This window comes from Homarus americanus, unplaced genomic scaffold (assembly GCF_018991925.1).
Source record: "Homarus americanus isolate GMGI-L3 unplaced genomic scaffold, GMGI_Hamer_2.0 scaffold25827, whole genome shotgun sequence".
Classification (NCBI taxonomy): domain Eukaryota; kingdom Metazoa; phylum Arthropoda; class Malacostraca; order Decapoda; family Nephropidae; genus Homarus; species Homarus americanus.
In genome coordinates, this window is record NW_024738300.1 from 1,432,839 (window position 1) to 1,455,593 (window position 22,755).

General features: G+C 39.4%; 1 protein-coding gene across 1 annotated transcript in view; it reads left to right on the forward strand.

The window, feature by feature from the left end:
- LOC121873778 (probable glutamate receptor) overlaps positions 1–22,755 on the forward strand; it is a 105,291-nt gene that overhangs the window by 20,964 nt on the left and 61,572 nt on the right. The window lies entirely within an intron of this gene.

Consider the following 22,755-nt stretch of genomic DNA (forward strand, 5'->3'; position numbering starts at 1 on the left):
CACGCAGAAGTTCGGGGCTCGATTCCCGACAAGTGAGGTAGTGTTTGGGTAACGAAGTCCACGTGCTATATGGACACGTGATTTACGTGCATATATATATTAGATAGGGCTTTTTGTGCGAGAGATAGGAAACGTAGGACTAGGTTGTGTTTTCCTGGGGCTGGGATAGGGCATGTAGCTGAGAGGTTAGACAGGGTTTTGTCAGGGGAGGGTACCAATCCAGTAGTGTGTCTTAGTGTGGAAGGAAACGACATAGGTAAGGTTAGGAGTGAGGAACTTTTCAAGAGGTATAGGGAGGCGTTGGGGAAGATTAGAGATAGGGGAGGGATCCCGATAGTATGTGGTGTCTTGCCTAGAAGAGGGGTTGGTCGTGAATGGCTGTCCAGGGCAATTGCTATAAATTGCCGACTGGAAAAACATTGTGCAAACAATGGTTGGGCATTCATTGATAACTGGCAACGATTCTATGGCAACGACTACCTGTACTGTCGCGACGGAGTACACTTGTCTCGTGAGGGGGTAAAGACGTTGTCTGCATCCCTGGAGCGTGAAATTGTCACTCCGAAGGGGGGGTTTCGCCAGTAGAGAGGGGTCGGGGAAAGTGGGAGTCAAAAAACAAGCAGGTCCTGGCAAGTAAAATTAGTTGCTCAGGACAAGGGGTAAAACAGGACCAGGGAAGAGTAGGTTTAAATGTATACTATACAAACAGTAGGAGCGTTAGAAATAAAATAGACTTGCTGAGAACGGTTGTATGTACCGAGAATGTAGACGTCATAGCAATCACCGAAACTTGGATGAATCTGGCGAGCAAAATTTTTTTATCAGAGTACCACATAGAAGGGTACAACCTTTTTCACAAGGAGAGGCAAGGTAGGAAGGGGGAAGGGGTCGCACTCTTCGTCAAGGATACATTAAAATGTTGTATTAATAATTCAATAGAGGGTGAAATAGGAACCGAGTCTGTGTGGGTAGAAATCACGGAAGGAAGAGAAAAACTAATTATGGGAGTGATTTACAGGCCCCCAAGTCTTGGCAAAGAAGTAGCTCAACCCATATGGCAGGAAATGAGTAGGGCAGCAAAATATAACAACCTATGCATTATGGGGGATTTCAACTTCAGAAATATTGACTGGGATAACATTGTAGGTGACTATGAATCTGAAGACTTCCTAGACGCAGTACAGGACAATTTTTTGAAACAACAAATTACAGAACCTTCTAGAGGTGACAATATATTAGACCTAGTATTAACAAATAAAGAAAATATTACCAGGGATATCACAGTAGGGGAAGAACTAGGTGACAGTGATCACAGATAAATCAGGTTCACCCTAAATTGGGAAACGAAAAACAATGACAATATGGTCAGAGTCCCAAACTTTCGGATGGCGGATTATCAGGGGTTAAGAAGGTACCTAGGTGAGGTTACCTGAGAACAGGCACGTCAGTCCCCAGTAGGAAGGGGTGAGGTCATAGATGACACAACAATTGATCATGACTATAATATATTCACTAGTATACTACATAAAGCACAAGAACAAAATATACCATACAGAAAAATTAGGTCAAATACGAATGAGCCAAGGTGGATGACCAGAAAACTTAAACATGACATAGGAATAAAGAAAGGAATATATAAGAAATTAAAGGGAGGGGAGGAGCAGCTCAGAAATAGGTATAATGAACTATCTAGGAATGTTAAGAAAAATGTAAGGAAAGCAAAGAGAGAGAATATGAAATCAAAATAGCAAGATAATCCAAGGCGAATCCCAAAGGATTTTTCCAGGTATATAGGACAAAGGTCAAGGACAAAGTTGGGCCTTTAAAGTCAGGGAGGGGAGAAGTGATAAATGGCAGTGGAGAAATAAGCAAAGTATTGAACAGCTACTTCTTATCAGTTTTCACAGAAGAAATTTGAGATGAAATTCCAGAGGTGGAACTGATATTTATGGGAAAGGAAGAAGAGAAATTAAAGAATATCACTATCAGAAAAGAGGATGTTCTTAAGAAGATAAATAAACTAAAGAAAACAAAATCCCCAGGGCCGGATGAAATTTTCCCTCGAGTCTTGAAAGAGTGTAGGGAACAGATTAGCGGACCACTCATAAAATTATTTACAAAATCATTAGACACTGGAGTTGCGCCAGACTTGTGGAAACAGGCAAATGTAGCACCCATATTCAAAAAGGGAGACTGAGCATCAGCGTCAAATTACCGGCCGATCAGTTTGACGTCAGTAGTGGGGAAATTTCTTGAATCAATTATAGCAGATAGCATCCGATCGCGTCTAGAGAAAAGCAAATTAATCTACGACTCTCAACATGGGTTTACAAAGGGAAAATCTTGTCTAACAAATCTGCTAACGTTTTTTAGGAGTCTTCGAGGTAGTAGATAATGACGAAAATTACGATGCTATTTACTTAGACTTTAGCAAAGCATTTGACAGAGTACTGCATCAGAGGCTTCTGAGAAAAATTAAGGCTCATGGTATCGAGGGGAAAGTTTTAAATTGGATAAAATCATGGCTCACCGATAGAACGCAGAGGGTCAGCGTAGATGGTGTTAAATCTGAGTGGGGCCGTGTAACCAGTGGGGTTCCCCAGGGGTCAGTACTAGGCCCACTCTTGTTCATAATCTACATAAACGATCTAGATACTAATTCTTATAATATCCGAGCAGGATAAGACTCGGAGCAACGGATTCAAGTTGGATAAGTTTAGGTTTAGGAGGGAGATAGAAAGAAACTGGTTCACAAATAGGGTGGTGGACGAGTGGAACAAGCTTAGCAACTTTGTAGTAAGTGCGGGAACTCTGGAAAGTTTCAAAAGGAGGCTAGATAGATTCATGGATGATAGAGAGTGGTAGTAACTCTCGACAGGAGCTGCCATGCACAGGCCAACCGGCCTTTGCAGACTCCTTATTTTCTTATGTTCTTATGTTCTTATGTTCATATATATATATATATATATATATATATATATATATATATATATATATATATATATATATATATATATATATATATATATATATATATATATATATATATGCTGATAACCACAAGGACCAATGTGATATGTGTGGAATAATGGCTGGAATAGATACACAGACAGGCACTTCTTTTTATTATTTTTATAGATATTCATATACAGTATACAAAGGCCTATACAGGGTGATTTGGCAAAGATTACATTAAATTGGAGGAAGAACTCCTTGGATAATTCTAAACCACAATGGCTCTTTGGTAAAATGTTAGGTTCTGCATAGTTTCCATGTCACAATACATTTAAGATGTTGTATTAATGAAAGAGACTTTGATGTGAAACTCCCTTAGGTTTTTGTAATCATTTATTCCCAGATGTCTTATGTACAGCAGTACAGCGTGATACAGATGACTGACACTGGTACAATGAGACAGGGACCGTGTACGACCGAATGAGATAAAGTCAGCGCAAGTGTCTTTTGGCTAGCATGGTTTTAATGATAGTCGTGTTTGAGCGACGATATAGTTCTTCATGAGTCACTCTATCTTCCCAGGATATTCCAAAGATACGCTTAAGGCATTTGGATACGGCGCCTGTAGGGCGTCCAGGTTTCTGAGGCAAATAACAATGTAAATATACAGACAGCGAGACAAACTGCAGTCTTCGTTCCATATTTGAAGTCATTGTTGAGAAAGACTCTTGTTCTCAGACGTCCAAATGCAGCTGATTCTGGTTTGAATTTTCATATCCAGCGAGCAGGTGGGTGTGAGAGTGCTACTAATGTACTTAAACTGGTTCTATTTTGATAGGATCTCCATTAATGTAGAATTGTGTTGCTTCTATTGTTGGAACAATGGGCTGGACAAAAATATCAGTCTTCTTGGTGTTAATTTCCAAACCAAACGAGCTGTAATTACCTGAGAGCACGTCCAGTGCACGTTGCATAGATTCTCTGTTATGTGTCATTATTGTAGTCATCTGCATAATGTAGTTTTATGACCTGAGCTGTTAAATGTCTTTGTGTAGGCTTCCAGACGTCTAATATTAAAAAGGCTACCGTCAAGACGGTACCGTATGCCCACACCTGCATCAGGCCCAAGGGCATTGTGTGAGAGTTGTGCTACAGCCAGCAAAAAAGGTGTTAAACAACACAGGTGTCAGCACACAGCCCTGTCTTACGCCCATTTAGACACTAAACGGTTCTGACTGCACACAACCCACAAGTACCCGGGCTTGCATTCCATCACGCATCTGGAGGAGGATGTTTAAAAATCTTGGTGGTACACCTACCCTCTCCAACTTAGTCCACAAAAGTTCTCTGTTTATTGTGTCGAAAGCATTGGAGAGGTCAATGAAGGCGGTGTAAAGGTCTAGCTCTCGACGCTTTTCTTGAATTTGCCCAGCTGCGAAGATCATGTCTATTTTACTGCGATCCTTCCTGAATCCACATTGGGATTCAGGAAGAGTGTTCTCTGTTAGCTGTTGGATAAGTCTTGATAACATGACTTTTGACAGGATCTTGCCAGCAACTACAAGGAGGGAGATGACCCTGCTGTTACCACAAATTGCTTTGTCACCTATATTCTTATAGATTGTTATGATATTTGCATCTTTCCAATCCTGGGGGATGGCCTCTGTGGCCCATATGGTGAGTAAGAGGCTATGGAGGCGCTCAATCAGATGGGGACCTCCATGTTTGTAGATTTCAGCAGGAATGCCGTCAGGTCCAGCGCTCTTGTTGTTGCTCAGCCCTCGTATTGCAGTGTCCACTTCTTGTAGGAGTGAGGCTTCATCCAGAAGCTGCAGGGTCGGTATGGGTCTGTAATGGCCCCTGTCTCATCAACAGAAGTATTATATAAATGGGTTATTTACATCTGATTTATATTCAGATTGATCCCCTGAAACTTTCCACTGGCTATGAGGTGACATGTTCAATGCACGTGATAAGGTGTGCCCACGGGAAGCTGCGTCATACTATGCTGAGTAAAGGCATAAAGAAGCCGGCTCTCTGGCCACCTGAAGCGGGCAGTAGTTTGATATCCTTGATTAGAGGAAGACGTTATTTGAGAGCCGCAGTGGATGGCTCCGTCTTCCCTCGAGAGGGAACGAAGTCCCAATTCCGTTCTCCCTCGATTGGTCACTACTCACAACTAAATATCGAACGGACGTTGATTCACGTCCACTGTATTTACATAGACGCCGTCCCTTTCTCATCACACTCATAAATAGTGAAACTTACGGTTGATCTACACTTAGTCCTGGTGTCGCTTTTTAGAAAAGCCGAGTGTTTCTATTGCAGTTTCACTCATTGCAGTCTTAAACTCTTTCCAGCCATCTTCCACAGTGCCAGGTTCCATAATTTTATGGGCTGGGAGTTTTTCGGTGATCTTGTTTTTTAATGAGCTAGAGGTTTCAGGATTACTGAGGGTTTTGATGTTACGTTTACGACTGGGGGCTTGCCTCAGGTATTGGGGTAAAATTATTATGCGATTCCTGGCTCTTATTAGCATATGGTCCGTCCCACAGTCTGCACCCCTCATGGCTCTTGTGATTTGCACCTCCTTTAGGTCATCTTGGCGACTATTAACACACACACACACAAATAGAAACACTCTACAACTAGATAAAAAAAGCTGATATTAAAAGAACTAAGTAGGAAAGGCCTTGAGATATTGATTTTGCAAGAAAAGGTCGGTGCCATACCATGTCAAATGTTTTGGAGATATCTAGGACTACTGCATAGGTTTTCTTTATTGAATTGCTTCTATTGCTTGATGAAGAGAATGTTTAATGAATAATAGATCAACAGAAAAAACGTCCCGTATAATGTTGTTTACCGTTTCGAAAATTTATACTATTATTGAGGTGAATGAAAATGGTCGGTGGTAAATATGGTTGGATGGATCACCTTTCTCTGGGGTTTGATGTATAGTAGGATCTTTCCACGAGGTGAGAAGGTTGTAGTGTTGGGAGATAGTGTAACCTGGAATAGGAGAATTTCCGGGCGTGAAGTCTGGTTAGTTTTAATTTATCCATTACGTTTTGTTTCTATATCATTTGTTTTGACTTTGAGAACCGAAGTTTCAGGCACCTTCAGTTCCTGATGAGGAATTATCCGCTTATCCTTTGAATCTGATATCACTCTACCCTCAGGTGATTTGAGAAGATGAATGAGTGAACACTTTGTGAAGTTAGACCTGGAAGCACTGAATACGGACAAGAAATATAAGGAAATCCCTTACATTTTTGGCATTTTAAGGATCTGGTAAAATCATAGTGAGGTAGGACATCTTTTTTGTTTTTACAAGGCCTGTGTCTTAACAAATATGGAATGAAAAAATTTAAATATAAATAGTAGAGAACATAGTTCATTCTGTTTATAGGTGAGTTGGGTAGGGTTGGCAATTAGCTGACGAATTCACAGCAATTACGTGAAACCCTATATCATTTACAAGGGATTAAGTAAAATCCCTAAGATAGAGATTGGATACAGTGTTCGCCTCTTATTACAAGGGTTTGGGACAGATAGGAGGGCAAACTCAGGCCACCCAGCTGTGGTGTGGTGTGCATGACGTATTATTGATGATGATGATGATGACGTGTGTGTGTGTGTGTGTGTATGTAATTAATTATTAACATTTCTTGGTGAGAAGGGATAATGTCGGTGAGAGAGGCGGGACTCTTCCAGCCACTGGATGAAGAGGATGAGCCTAACTCTTCCATCTGTTTCCACGCTCCTTCCAAGATCACAGTCAGGACATCTCTGACGCTCAACAGCCTCTGGGTAAGTTATATTTAATCAATTGTATAATTTCTTAGTTTTCTTTTATAGTCTCGTAAGGTATACTAGTATCATACGTTTTGTTGGCGTTTCCGGTTGGAAGAAGCAGGAAATGTTTTACATAATTTTGTAGCTCTACTTTCTCGGAACACAGAGCTTCATTTTACATACAGTTAGGATGATATTGAAACCATATAAATTATTTGATTCTCTAATTTTTGTTCTGTTGTTACAATAATGAGTTAGATGCTTTATTATGGCAGAAATAGGTCGGAAAATTTTCTGTACAAACATTTCATTATCTGGAGTCGTAGGTCAGCATACCTTGGTTGTACTTGGTAGAAATAATTGTGCTGCTTGGGGCATGTTTGTGGTGTTCTCTAGCGTACCTTCTTAGTCTCTTGGTCCTGTGTGGTGAGATTCTTATCAGACAGATTTCTACGTTATAAAATAAGCGGAGCAGAAAACCTGGAAACAAACTTTAGTCTATTGATTGAATGCACTACCGTATGTATACAGTATATAGAGTAAAAAACGATTATAATTTAATATATATATATATATATATATATATATATATATATATATATATATATATATATATATGTAAATTAATGACTTATAAGCCAACAGGAAACTCATTTAAGGATTAAAAGTTCTAATAAACATTTATGTTAAACAGCTTTGTCGTGTTTGTTTCCCTCAGCTGCCACAACTCTGAAGCTCCTCATACTGTATATATTAAGTGCTGACAGGGTACTCCTATGTCATTTTCCTATGAATAACAGAACAGATAATATTGGGCACGGTGTTAACAGGTATATTAAACATAACTAACCATTGTATTGTTTGAAGAGATTTGTCAAAACTGATAGTTACTTTAAATCATTTGTTCCACTTTTCACTCTCTTCTTTTCATCGTTCTAAAAACACTCCTTAGTTTAGAAACTTTGTCAGGGTACGGGCCTTGAGTCGATCCAGTGAAATATAGAAGCACAAATAAATATAAATGTTTAAACACACCATCAGACTCCAGGTGCAGTCTCATTTTACACATATTAAGGTGAAATGTGAGAAACTCCTTACGTTTGTAAGGGTTGTAGTGACAAATAATACTGGGTTTTACTCTCGGCGGCGAGTGGAGTCTAATTTACCAATTTATTTCCTTATTGTATCTTATTCTCCTTCGTGTTGGGTTTTATCAAATGGGTGCTTTTTGTATTGCTTTGAGTCATTTATATCTTCAATAATCAGAATGCCCCCACTCTAAACATTTAGGTACTGTTTTGACCGTCATAAGGTTTTGTATATATGCAGGGGACTGGTATTTAATTTCATTCATCTCTGCCTTCCACTGGCCTCTACCCACTAACTTTCCCTTTGTGTTTCTGCTAATTAATCCCCTCTTCTGTAATTGGCCTTGGCCAAAGTATAGGTATTTTTCTTTTCTGAATATTTCAAGTTTTTCTCCAAAATTTTGCTAAATCTTAATTCTTTTTCGTTTGTTTCTACCACTGTCACTGTAGCTTATTCTATAACACCATATTTTAAAAACTTCCAACCTCTTTCTGGTGTCTACTGAGAGTGTTTACGCATTTAACCCATACATCAGTTCTCTTGCCTTTCAGCGTGTTTTCTTGAGGTAAAGTTAATTCCCCTTTTCATTTTGTATTTTTATATTAATATTAGTTTAAGGCTCTTTTTGGAATGCTTTTGGGACGTTTTGTACGAACATCTACCGTCAAAGTTAAGTTACTTTCATATACACAAAATTTTCCACTCCTTTAAGGTTTAACAACGACTATACCATTTTCATTTTGATATTTATTTCCAAATTGAAGACAACCGTTACTTTTGTCATTGCAGCATTTACACCCAGACACATGTTTCACCTTGCACCCTTCATCCTGTGGCTTAGGTTTTGCTATGTCTCTTCACTAAATGCCTCAGGTATATTTGATATTTACTTTATCATTAATTTTCAGTGAATTAGCCTGTGTTATAGTGAATTACTGTATATCGTTCTTAAAGTTTGTTTTGGAAGAGCCACTTTTATAAGTGAATACTTGATGATTGAGTAAAGAAATTTGAAGTAAAATGTATAACTATGAAAATACTTCACTAATATAACAATGAAATAAGAAATCGTCACATTGAGAGACATACTTAGTTAATCTAGGATCATAAACATCACCGACAAACAAGCAAATACACTATATACTGTGTAATTAACAAAATAAATAAAACACTAAAATTGTCAATAGCCTCAACAATGAATACCATCATCAGTTCGAAGACAAACGTGAACTGACAACGTAGGCCAGTGGTGAAAGGTCCATGACACCCAAACGCGGTATTTGACCCAGCTCGCGCCGCCTGCCTCTATCGAGGTGCTTTGGTGAATAGAACCAAACTTCTGTACCAGTTACTATAACTATTCACTGAGACATAATCGGTGTGAAGTTTTACTGACAAAATATACAATATATATAATACACCAAAGAGATTTACAGTAGTCTGGATTTGGGACATTATTGATAAGACATGTAAAAGTACAGCTCATGAAACAAATAGTTTTTTTTTAAGAGTTATAAGGTTATATTATGAGATACATTAAAAGCAACATCTTCTTCCGCAGAGATTTGTTATGATGCTAAATAATTCTATGAAAACAACTTGTTTGAGCTCTTGATGACAAATCTGCGTCATTTGTCTTTCTTATATGTTTTGTACTAAGTAATGTGTTGCTGTAAGGCCAGATACCACCTCATTAATCTTTGACTCTTATTCTGTATTTTATTTGCAAAGGCTTAAGGGAGTTTGATTAAGGTATAAACAATAATGGGACCAGTTGAACTACTAGGTGCACATTAAATTGATCCTACTCATAGCAATGCAGTGTTTTTTTCTATAGTAGCATTGTTCTTCACAGTGCTTCTTGAACTTGGTTGAAAGGAAATATACCGGATGTACGGAATCTGTCTGATCCCTCTTGGAGTAACACAGCTCCAGCTTCTAAGTCACTAGCATACTTGAAGGATGAATGGTTGGCTAAAGTCAAGGTATACTCGAGACTGGGGTGCATTTGGTGAGTAGAGTGTTGTTGAGAAGGCTTCTTGACAAACATGTGCATCCAGTTACTGGAATTGCAACTTAAGAAGTTTGGGTGGTAGCATCTGTAATACCCAGCCATATCCAGATACCTCGCGACCTGCTTCCAGTTACTGAAAATCTGGCAGGTTGTTGGTGGCGCTGCGCTACTACAAATGAACGAGAAGCCTCACACATACCCGACGTTGTACCCCAGGTCGACTAGTTTGACAAGACTGACGAGAAGCGTTTTAACAGGTGTTCTTCCAGGTGCTGCTGTATACAATGACGTCGTCAATGTAAAGACTACATTCCGTCTAGATCACTTACAGCAGCCTGATGGATGAATACATGGTTTCAAACAAAGATACACAAGGTGAGACCAACCAATTCTACTCTTTGCAATGAAGCTGTGGGCAAAACTAAACTTCACTTCTTGCCAAGAGTTCTAGCTTAGCTGGACTCCATGCGATAGGGTGCCTGTGTGATTGGGTTGGCGCTGTCAACTCAACATCATGCTGTTACAGTTGGGACATTGTTGTGAGAAGTCCTGGAGAAGACACCTCACATCTTCAGCTTGATCTGATGGTAGATGATGTAATATTTTTGAGTATGAAAAGCAAGTATGTCAGGTACAGCCTTTAATATGTATTTGAATCTCAAAACTCTGCATGTTTTTACTGTAGTCAGGTGAACTCAACAAAACACTAACCATTGCACTTTCATCACTAGGATAATACCTCTTAAGTAGATTAATGTGAACAAATCTTGCTGGTTTCCCATATGAGATATTTTGGATGATGATTGACATCATTAACTTTGTTTTATACATGAGACAAAAATTTAGATTGCAATGAACTCTTATTAACGGAGAAGTGCTAGAACCACTACCACCCGGCTTGAAGTCTCTAAATTCTGAATTTCTATCAAGATTTTCTTCGTGTTACTCTAAGCTTTCTCCTGAGTTAGACCTATAATTCTAATGTTTCATTTTTACATCTTTGAACTTTGCGTAACATGGGACTTTACAAAAGGATGTCGGGGGTTTTATCAAGTAGACCATAGAATATGTCAATAACCAGAGGTCCTCTAACTGCATGCAGGTGACTCTGAAATCATTTGGAGAAAGCCCAAGGGGTTGTTGCTGCTCCTAATGGCACCGACTGAGCACTTTACCGCCAGATCAGGAGCTGTTTTCATTTTGAAACGCTTTGTTAGCGGAACTTGAAGGGGACCAGTACTGAGTAGAATATAGTCAATGATTTAACGGACAGCAGGCGTGATGCATCTTAATGGAATCACTTCAGGTAGCAGATGTTGTAAACATGATGGTCAGCAAATTTTTGATTTACTGCTGCACGTTTTGGTAAAGGGTCCCAGCATCAATTATCACCTTGTGGAATGGTTTAGAGCAGGACTTGGTATAAGGAGATGGGTTTAATGAGACTGATTTGAAGCTTTCCTGCGACCACAGCAATCATGACAAGTTTTACAGCAATGGCAACATCATTCTTAAACTTGGGCCAATAAAAGTGCAGCTGGTTTATGGTAAGTTTATTGACTCCTAAGTGTCCACTAATATTATCTTGTACAAGTGAGAGAATATCTGGTCTGAGTTTGAGTGGGTATTACAGTTTGACGAATTTCATTTCAAGTCCCATTAGCAGGGACATGGCTTATGGTCGATATTTTCTGTCAATTTAGACGATATTCTCATCGAGGGTCTATAGCTTTATCTAGGGCATGGCACTAAATTTGTGTACATCAACATGGATTTTCCTATGTTGTGAAGGATGGTACAGAAATTGCCTCAATGCGTATTATGCCACAAAGTACTTGGAAATGATTCCATGAGCGGTTTCGACAAAACTGCAGGGTTAACTCAAAGGGATCGCGCGAAACTGGCAGAAATCGATGGTTTTGAAGAAACTGTGGCTGGATGACGAGTGGATCACCAACAGACTTCAAAGGCTACCACAAATGCGATATATGTAATTGCCATGTAACCTTGATAGTGCAAAAACTGTCCTCAACGATGATGCGGTTAACAAACTGGAAAATCCCGCTATTCTAATAATAATAACAAGTCAAGGATACGTGATATGGCTCACAACATTATAGGTCAAGTGATTTCCAAGATATAGTTATCAAAGTACTTTGCCATTCAATTAGACGAGATCATTGACATTTTGAATTAGAAACAGTTTGGCTGTAGAAGAAACATACAGATACAGAGTGGATTGTAATAACAACTCTTAGCGGCTAATCCAGTTGAGAACTGGCTCTCTTTAGCACCCTGATATATACTATACTACATTTATCTCAAAGGTATTATGTAACATTGAGTATCATCTGGAATATTTTAGTAGCATGGTGATAATAAGAACGTATCTCAGAATATTACCACAGTTATCTTCAATGGCTATTTATTTCCTTGGATTTTTATGCATAAATTACGACGATTTAAACATATAAGTAGAATGGGGGAGCAGTACAACATGGGTTGTACAGTAATTAGGTTGAACAAGACGGCATGAGCTGCATGATTTATGACTGGATTAGCAAATATGTTTATTGCAATGGTATTACTTATCTATTTACATGATAATTTCCGATAAAACAGTTTTGATGGTACAAAAAACGGGTATTATAAATATAGTAGGTGTTACAAAAATATTAATTCTTCGACAATAGATATGTTTTAGAGATGATTTAAAGTAAGGAAATGGTCGCTCAGGATGGGTGGGGGTAAGATTGTTCCACACCTTCGCACCGTGTCAAGGGCGGAAACATTTGATCACTCCGGCTGGTTACCACTGCTAACTCGCTCGTTTACTGGTGCGGGCTGACGCAGGGTGGTTGGACAGAGGTGAGAACGACAGCGACTATCTGCGTCCCCGGCAGATTCAACGGCGTTCTAGTCGGTATCCTGGCTACCCTGCTGTCCGTCAAATTCTGGCTGTGATCTCATCATAGGTCCTGGACTCTGTGGGCTGTGTTCCCAGGCTTCACCTATCAACTGTCAACTCTCTGGTCATCTACCACTCCACGCCTACGACCGTCAATACATCTCATTCCGTCTGTGCCCCGGTGTTCTGCCATTTCAAGACGTCGCTCGAGTGTGGGATGCTTCCCTACCCTGATTATTGCATCACCGTGTTTCAGAACCTTCCCCAGGGCCACTGCCGTAGGAAATATTTGTTCATGGTTTGATTCCTATAATTGTTTGATTCCATTAATTGTTGACTCCCCTTTATTGTTCGATTCTATCAATTATTGACTTCATTTAGTGTTTGAGATATCCGTAATTACCGACTCCATTATTTGTTTGATTCCTTTAATTGTTTGCTTCCATTAATTGTTTTTGACCCCATTATCTGTTGACTGCCTTAATTGTTTTGACTCCGTAATTATTTGATGTTTGGCCAGGTGGTGTCAAGAGTTTTGTGTTATATTTTTATAGTAAAGTGATGTCCAATCTCAAACGGTTTGTTTGTTATTCCTCGGGGAAAACCGTGGTCCTTGACTTTCTTTTATTAAGATCCTGAGTGGCTGATGAGGATTTCTATCCTAAGTCCCGACTTACACCGTGATATTTTATGGAGGTCTGGGACTGAGAGGAGCATGGGGATGAATGTAGTAGCTCTGGGTGCCTTAAGTTGGGATCTCTCTGATTGTTTGGAACTGGAAATAATTATTGTCAAGCAACTGGTTGATAGATTTGAAAACAAAGAGGGGCACAGCAGTAGGTGTTAATATCTTCGAATTTTAAAATTTTTCAGTATAGCAAATTTCTCGTTTGTGTGATCTGTTTTAAGTATGTAATTGTCCATACAACTCTCTCTTTTACGCAGTAACCAGAGATTCTGTTTTTGAAGAGTAAGAGGCCCCATAGTGTGTGACGGTGTCGGGTGTTGGTGGGCAAATATCATGATAGATTTCTTTCATTGCTGTGAGAGTGAGTGATTGTCTAGTGTGACACATGATACCGCACTGTTTGTGACTTTACTGTGAATGGCTTGTATGTGGTTTCTCCAATTAAGTTTCTCATTGACAATAACTCCGAGGAATTTAGTATTTTGTTCACATTTGAGGGACTGCATATTGCAAGGTACAGGTGGTCCAAGTCTGGGGGCAGGTTTCTCCTGTGAAAGATCGTGTAGTGGGTTTTCTCAAGTTTTAAGGTCAGTTTATTTCGTATTACCCGGGTCCTGACTTTGGATTGAATTCAGTGTTCATATAGTTCTCCTCAAGAATGGAGGTCTGAGTTGCTGGCATAGAGATTACTATTGTCTGTAAACAGGTTGTATTTTTATGAGTGAGCTGGCGTGGACTATGTCGTTTATGTACAACAAAAACAATTTTGGACTGAAAAAATGGGACACTGGGGGGACTCCATACAAGATTGGCGAGGAGTCAGGTTGGTGAATTACATCCCCATATAATACCCCATATAGCAGCAACACCCGGTAAAACATCATGATTTAATATTGATAGCGACAGTTCAGGAGAGTTCGTGTGTTTCCAGACAATGCAAAACAATTGAAACAGAGCAAGTTGAAACAGGCGGACGGCTATTACAAACTATGTAGATAATTAAAATGAAAAATCACGTAGAAAATGAACATGGATAAAACAAATAAACTATAAAATGTAAAATAAAGAAAAGATCCCAACATTATAAACCCAACTGGTCAAAATTGTTTCATAAAATGTAAAGAAACACAGTCGATGAGTTGACCTGACTGCTACATAATGAGGGGTCTTAGCTGGAGTATGGGGACTCTGCTATACTTTAGGCGCCATGTCAAGACACCGTGAGATGACCTAATTAGTACCTTTTTTTAATTCGTAATTCCAGAAAATATCAGGTGTCCATATATACACTATAAAAAGGTTGTGTAATCCTTGCTTAACTTGTGGTGAGAGGAAACGGGATGAAGTCGACTGATCAAATGCCAGCGTGGTCAGCTCTCATAAATACCTCGTCCCGGCGCTGGCTTTCTCTGTCTAGCCAACTGCACCGTGGACTTTTATTTTCCTGGGCTCTGCTTTCTCTCAACGCTCAAGCTGTAAGATTGTACTTCCTGTAATTTAATCTGTGCTTAACATTTGTAATGCTCTTGGATATCTTTGAAGATATTGTGGATGGGATAATTGTTTTCTGGATGAAATAGCAAAAAAAGTTAAGACATATGCGAGTGTTTGAACTTGGATCTCCTCAAAATATAGGGATTAAGAGTGAGAAACAGTATTGTATGTATGTTGTGGTGTCTAAAAGTAAGAAACAATTGAGACCCTGCAATTGTGTGTGTGTAAATGAGACAGAAAGTTAGATCAGCAACCTAGGACGGTCACAATTTTCGTGATGCCATATGGCAGCAGGGTCTACCATTAGACAACACCTTATGCTTCCAATATCTTCCCAGGTGGTAGTACCTCCGTTTGGTAGCTGCCTACTACAAATGGAAAGTAAAAAGATACACAACGTAAGGGACTTGGACAAATGAGGGACATTGCGATAATACAAGTTAGTTGTTTAATTGATGCAAACGTTTGTACTTTTTATCATATGTTTGGGCTAGTTTGATGCAGTGATAAACGAATGCATAGAGGAATTTTTTTTGATAATAAATGTAATTGTTAAAAGGCTGTGTCACTGTTTGACATAGGGGCTAGACTGCTTGACTAGGAGAGGGCAGTGTTGTAGAACGGCACTTTAGTTCTGTGTTGAGAAAATGAGAACGATCATTAATGCAAAGGCGTGGTTGTGTGAACAAGACCAATGTATCACAAACTTATACTCATGCAAAACACAGACCTGAGAAGTTGATTACTGAATTTTAGTGTTGGCGTATTATATTATTAATGAAATATATGGGCTATGTATGTCAAACTTTACTCATAAGTTTTGTGGTTCACACATTGCAACAATTATTGTAAAGGGGAAACCAATGAAACAATTTGTATTTATTGAACATTAAACTAAAAAGGTTTATGAATATTAACATAATAAAAGCCTGTTGTGCAATTCAGGGAAAAACGGTACATAGAAATAATCTAAATATATTTCTTATTTTCTCGAAATTTTAAGGTAATCTTAATATAGGGACGGTCATGTATAAAAACGTTAAACAAAATATAAATGAAACGCATTAGTACTCACTGAGAATTCTTATAAAGCATCATATTATAAGATGGCTTCATAGAAATAGACTGTATTATAATTCAGCGATAGCAATATAAACAGTACGGATTAATGAAAAGCTGACATGTGAAACATGCCATAGCAAGTCGCGTGTTCCTTAGATGCCAAGGTATTTTGTGCCTCTTCTCCACGGTCGTATCTACTGTAGGTCTATTAGATTAAACCTAATATAATTCATTGTAACCGACTGTTGTCTATATTCTTACAATCCTCTTAACTCCTTGCATTACCTATCTAGTAACACAACCAATAATTAAGTCAAACAACAAAGAACGCAACATCTGTTTGAATTCATGTCTCGTAACACACCACTGACAGAATGACACTGAGGAGGTTTATTTTTAGATGGTAACCGATAAAGGAGTGCCACTTATCATTATGAAATCAGTAGTAGAGCTTTGTAAAAGACTCCTGATCACGACACCAGCATTTATTGCTAAAAGGATAATTATCCATGGAATATCTTGCTTCGTGTTCACAACTAGAAGGGCACATGTATATATGCTTATATCTACTCTCTAACAGGACATGCAGAAACGCTGTGTCCCCAAAACAACGGAGTTAGCGGACCGCACTAGGTTCGTGAGGATGTGGATGGATGGGGAATCCGCCCGAACTATCGCAGAAAAGTCGGGCACGAGTGTTACGACAGTCTACAGGTGGATAAGACGTTGGCAACAGAAAGGAAATGTCAACACCATGCCACGTAGAGGGCAGTGCCATATAGCACTCAGTCAAGAGGAAGCAGAAGTCATTCAGGTTTTGATGTCACCTCGCATGAAGAATTCCATGATTGTTTCAGGCATCTTAAGGCACTTGAGTAGATATAACTCCGCTCCATATCACCTCCTCAATAACGGAGTGGCATCTGGTCTATATCCCTTCAGAAATAATTTACAGTTTCTCAGCAACTCCGCTCTTGCAAGATATATATTGAAAGAAAAGTATAATCAAATTATCAGTGTGAAGACCAAAGCACAATGTTACTGTTATATTAACCACCTTAAGACAATTGGTAACACAATGCCAGTTACACATAAACACCCAGAGTAGACAACATCACTCTGTAAGTCTACATTAATGGCGTCATGCAGGTAGTTTCTCCTATCTTCCTCTTCGCTAACCTGAAAGAACTTACAATGTAGTTATGGTGATTGTGAAGGTATATATAATTTCAGACAATGTTCACGTAATAGTGATTACACGTGCAAATTGATGTGTAGAAACTATATAAATAAATTCTATCAACATGCAAGGAGCTGATCGTCAGATTATATATGTATATATATATATATATATATATATATATATATATAGTGGAAAAAACATTGCTTCATATGTATTACATGTTCGACACACATTGAAATACCCCGACACAGGTTGCTTGTGTGTTTGTGTTCCTCAAGGAGTTGTTACTTGCCGATGATCAGAAGCTCCACTGAGCCATCATGAATCAGAGAGACGAGAAGTTGGTCTCCAGAGGTTTCATTTAAGTAATCATTGGTAACCATTAATACGCAGAATACAATTTATACACACAATATATAGAGAAAAAAATAGGTTGATAATCTATTAAAGCTTTGGGGGTAGTATGGTTCATGGCCTAGTATTGTGAGTTGTGTCCGGCACCAAACTTATCTTCTTGTTTTTGTCTTTCCCGTTGTAAGGATAAAATAGCGAGTGATGATGATTATGATACAATTAAAAGCTTTATTATATTGGAATATATCCCCAGTATTTGCATTCATATATATATAATACCAATTAATTAATAATAACAGAGGGAAGTGGTAAAGACAACTACCCTTTGGCCTCTCCGGACACACAAATAAATAGACGATAGAAGCAGAGATAGATACTATACTTATTGAACACAGCTTAAATTTGGATATTTGAGACAAAAATACGTTATAACACAAATACCGAGACAATAGGTCTGTTTCAGTGCCATCTCGACGGCCAACGAGTAACCTGACACTAGTGAACCAGTTTCTCTGAAACTTGTTTGTTAATGAAATATTTCAATTTCACTTTCAATTTCTGAAAGTTGTTTATAAAGTATTTGGCTTTATAGAGATCGTGCGCTACCATCCTCGGATTAACTTCTTCATACACATTACATGTTGCAGATTTCGCTTAGAAACCGATATGCAAACATTTACCCACTACTAATCACATCCATGTTTCCATTTCTTAGAAAGTCTCTTGTTTTATCCATTTGGTATAAAGTGTTGGCTATAACAGTGATGGAGAAATATAATGGGTCTTAATGAGACCGCGCTTTAAGACCACAGGTAAAAGAAAAAATATGCTGTTTGAGTTTAACTATGTAAGGCAGCGAAGGGTAACCTGACACAGCAAAACATAAGAACATAAGAACATAAGAATGGAGGAAACTGCAGCGGGCCTATTGGCCCATACTGGGTGGTCCCGTTTACACCCAACCCCTATTGCTCATATGAGCATCCAACCTATGTTTGAAGCAATTCAGCGTATTCGAGTTAATGATGATATTTGGTAACTTGTTCCATTCATCCACTACTCTGTTTCCAAACCAGTGTTTACTTATATCACGCCTAAATCTAAATTTGTCTAATTTAAAACCATTGTTACGAGTTTGCTCCTGGTTGGATAGTTTGATTACCTTTGTAATGTCCCCTTTGTTTAGCCCTGCCTTCCACTTAAACACCTCTATCAGGTCGCCCCTCGCTCTACGTCTCTCAAGGGAGTGCAAATTAAGATGCTTTAACCTGTCTCTATACTCAAGGTTCCTAATGCCCGGGATTAGTCTTGTCATTCTCCTTGAATTCTTTCAAGGTTCTATATCCATCTGTATCTGATGACCAGAACTGTTCATCAATCAGGTGTGGTCTCACAAGAGCAAGATACAGTTTTAGGATGACCTCGCTAGTCTTGTAACTAACACTCCTTTGTATGAACCCAAGTACTTTATTAGCCTTGTTACGAGCAAAAACACATTGTTTACTTGGCTTAAGGTTCCTACTTATCATTGCTCCTAAATCTCTCTCGCAGTCGGATTTCTCTATGGCATCGTTGTTCATCTGGTATCTGGTTTCCCTGTTTACATCTTCTATACTGAGTACTTTACATTTGTCGACATTGAATTTCATCTGCCAATTTTCAGACCATTCGAAAAATTTGTTTAGATCTTCCTGTAGTTTTGCCGAGTCCTCGTCAGATTTGATAACACGTCCTATTTTAGTGTCATCAGCAAATTTACTTATGTTGCTGCTCAATACCATTATCTATGTCGTTTGTGTATGCAATAAATAATAATGGTCAAGTACACAGGCAGCAGGGAACTCCACGCTGTGTTGCTCCAATGGGACTTAAGTGCGTTAATGCTCACTTTCAGCTGTTTCCTGTCCTGTAACCACGCCCTAGTAGGCTTTAAAGGTTATGCACCTTTGATGCCATGAGCTTCTACCTTTCTAATTGGTCTTTCGTGGGGACTCTGTCGAAGGCTTTGCTAAGGGAATCGAGATATACCACATCATAATTGTGCCCCTCGTCACCGATTCGAAAACTGATGAAAAGAATGTTAATAGATGAGTTTGAGGCGAGAACGTCGCTTGGCCCGAAGCCATGCAGGAATCATTGATCAATCTGTGCTTCTCCAGGTGATTTCGAATACAGTTTGAAATGATTTGCTTCCAGTAATTTTGCCACCTATTGATATTCAGACTGATTAGTACATTGGTGGGAGGATAGTGATCTATCCCCCTTCTTGAAAATCGGTGGCCATTCATATCTCAGGATTCTGGTACTACACCTTTTTAATGACATGTTAAACAACTTTGCTAAGGGCATACTAAGCTCTTCCTTACATTCCTTTTAATACTCTGACGTCTCCTCATCGGGACCCAGGTGACTTATTATAGGCTTGGTTGTCTATTTGCTTACTAACATCGTTACTGAAGTGCTACCTATCTCATAATTTGTTTTCTTCACTATCTCTGAATAGAGTCAGTGCCTCAGGTATCATGTTTAAATTTTCGGTGGTGAAACTGTTGAAAAATACATTCAAATTATTGCTCATTTCTCCGTGTCGTTATCAGTGAGCTCGCCGAAGTCTGACGTGTGGTCCAATCTTTTCTCGTGTTTTAGTTTGATACATTTGGTAGAATCCTTTTACTTGGGTTTTGTCTTTACTTCCCTTGCTATCCTTACCTCATTATTCCTCTTTGCTTTCCTTATCTCGGTTTTAACCTACTAAGCCAATACCATATAATTGTCAGGGTGAATTTCGCCACGATTTATCCTTCTACCTATAGCCTTTCTTTGGCCAATGATGTTTCTTTAAATAATGTTATTTATCCATTTAGGGTCATTGTTGTCTGATCTGAGTTTTGTATGAGCATGTACTTTGCCTTTGTGCATTAAGTAACTCACTATTTAAATTGTCTAAGAGTGGAACTCCGGCAATCTCAGATCGTTATCAGGTCTGTGTCATCTGTCAGGTTTAAGCCAAACTGTGTACCCTCTCAGCTACCTCTTTAAACTGTATCCCAAAGTTTGCCCTTCACGAAGAATCACAATTTGCTTTTGAGTGGAATTTTCCTTATGTCTGCCTGAAAATCTAATACTGGAATCGAATTTCTTTGTGATAAGCTGTTTGCAAGTTCGTTCCTACCTCGACATTGCTAGTGGTTTCTCTGTTTCAGAGCAGAACTGAGTGAAGTATATTGTACACGTGTAGGGTTCGGTTATATATGTTGATTTAGGAAACAGTCTGGATCGTCTCGAGAAAATCCTCTGATTCTGGAGATTACCGTAAGGTCAGTCCAATCTATTTGGCCAAGGTTAAAGTCGCATACTATGCAGTTGTTGTGTATAGAGCCCTGCATTTCATCCCAGATAAGTCGCTCATTGACGCTTTCAAGATTGGAAGTCATATATTACTCCTGTGATTAATTTTTCCCGACCGTCGCTTAATTCTATCCAAATTGTTTCTGTATTCCTCTCAGTTTTATTTCCTTATTTATTTCACACTTTAGATTATCCTAAGCACATAGATTGCTACTCCGCCTCCTTTCCTGGTCTGCCTATCGGTATGGACGTTTGTAACCACCAATTTGGTATCCGACTGGTAACTCACGTGTGTCTAGGTTGATCCATGTTTCAGTGAATGCAATTATATCGATTTTTTCGGTACATACCAAAGGCCCTAATATCATCCATTTTTGTTTCTCATACTACTGTTCAGCGTAGTATACATTTAAGTTGGCGAGTAGGTGTTCGATTACTCCCTTTTACCGTTTGGTTTTGTAAATCTCTAATTTAGTTTTGTCATCATTCCTAACACTATTTCCCTGTAGTCTTTCCTTTGTTTACCCTCTCCCACTGCAGTCTCCTCCACCCCCAGAGCATGTGAACACTTCCAGCGGTTTAAGACTTCGATCTTTTGAACTGCCCTACTGTTTTGTATGGTGTACATTTAAGCCTACTCTTCCCTGGTCCTGAGCAACCTATTTCGCGGATTTATAACGCTTGACTCCCACTTTCCCTGACCCTTCTCTGCTGGCGAAACCTTCGGGTGACTATTTCACGCTCGGATGCGACGGCGACACCCCCCTCACGAGACAGAGTGTACTCCGTCGCGACAGTACAAGGTAGTCGTTGCCATACCAGAATGTTTTGAGTTTATATCAATGAATGTCCAACCATTGTTTGCCAATGTTTTCCAGTCAGCAATTTGTAATTGCCTGGACAGCCATTCACGACCAACCGCCCCTCTTCTAGGCAAGACACCACATACTATCAGGATCCCTCCCTATCTCTAATCTTCCCCAGCGCCTCCCTATACCTCTTGAAAAGTTCCTCACTCCCTAACCTTACCTATGTCGTTTCCTCCACACTAAGACACACTACTGGATTGGTACCCTCCCTGAAAAACCTAATGCACTCGGCTACACTTTATGTCAGCCGGGGAAAGCACCTAGTCCTACGTTGTTTCCTATTTCTGCACAAAAAGCCTATCCACTAAAGCCTCACCTGGCTGTCCCCAACTACCACGTCCTGTGGGCAGGGTTTGCACAGCTGCCTTTCCTCTCATATGATCCATACCGTCCTGCCTCTTCTCTTCCTACTTAGCTTCCTGCAGCACCACGGTGAGGTTTGCTACACTCCACTGGTCAGCTTTCTGAGCCTGACCCTGAATCACTGGAGACAACCACTCTCGCACGCTCCTCCTTCACCCAGGTGTCCTGCTGGGACACCTACCTGAAAGGAGTTCAGTCCCTGAGGAGCTCATTTTCCCCTTTAGGTGTCAACCTCACTCTCCAACTGCCCCCAACTTCGCGTAGCAAGGTCAATGCTACACTCACTATACTTCCCCACGACACAACGATTCAAAGCGGCCATTTTCCTTGGTCTCTAACGGGAGCACGATCGGGCACGACTGCTACTCCAAGTTGGGTCAGAGGTCCTCCCACCTGGTTTAAGACTTTCCATATAGTATGAACTCTATTCAACTACTTCTTATAATAATCGTTCAAACCAGTACCCTTTCGACATTGCGATGCTGGAATGGATCCTCCTATCACTATGGTTTTATTCTTCTCGTAAGGATATTACCGTATACTTCATCAAGCCCATGCTTTTAACGTTGTGGTATTCGCCATTTTCTCCTTACATCTCTTTTTCATTAGTCTTTGTTCGAATCAAATTGC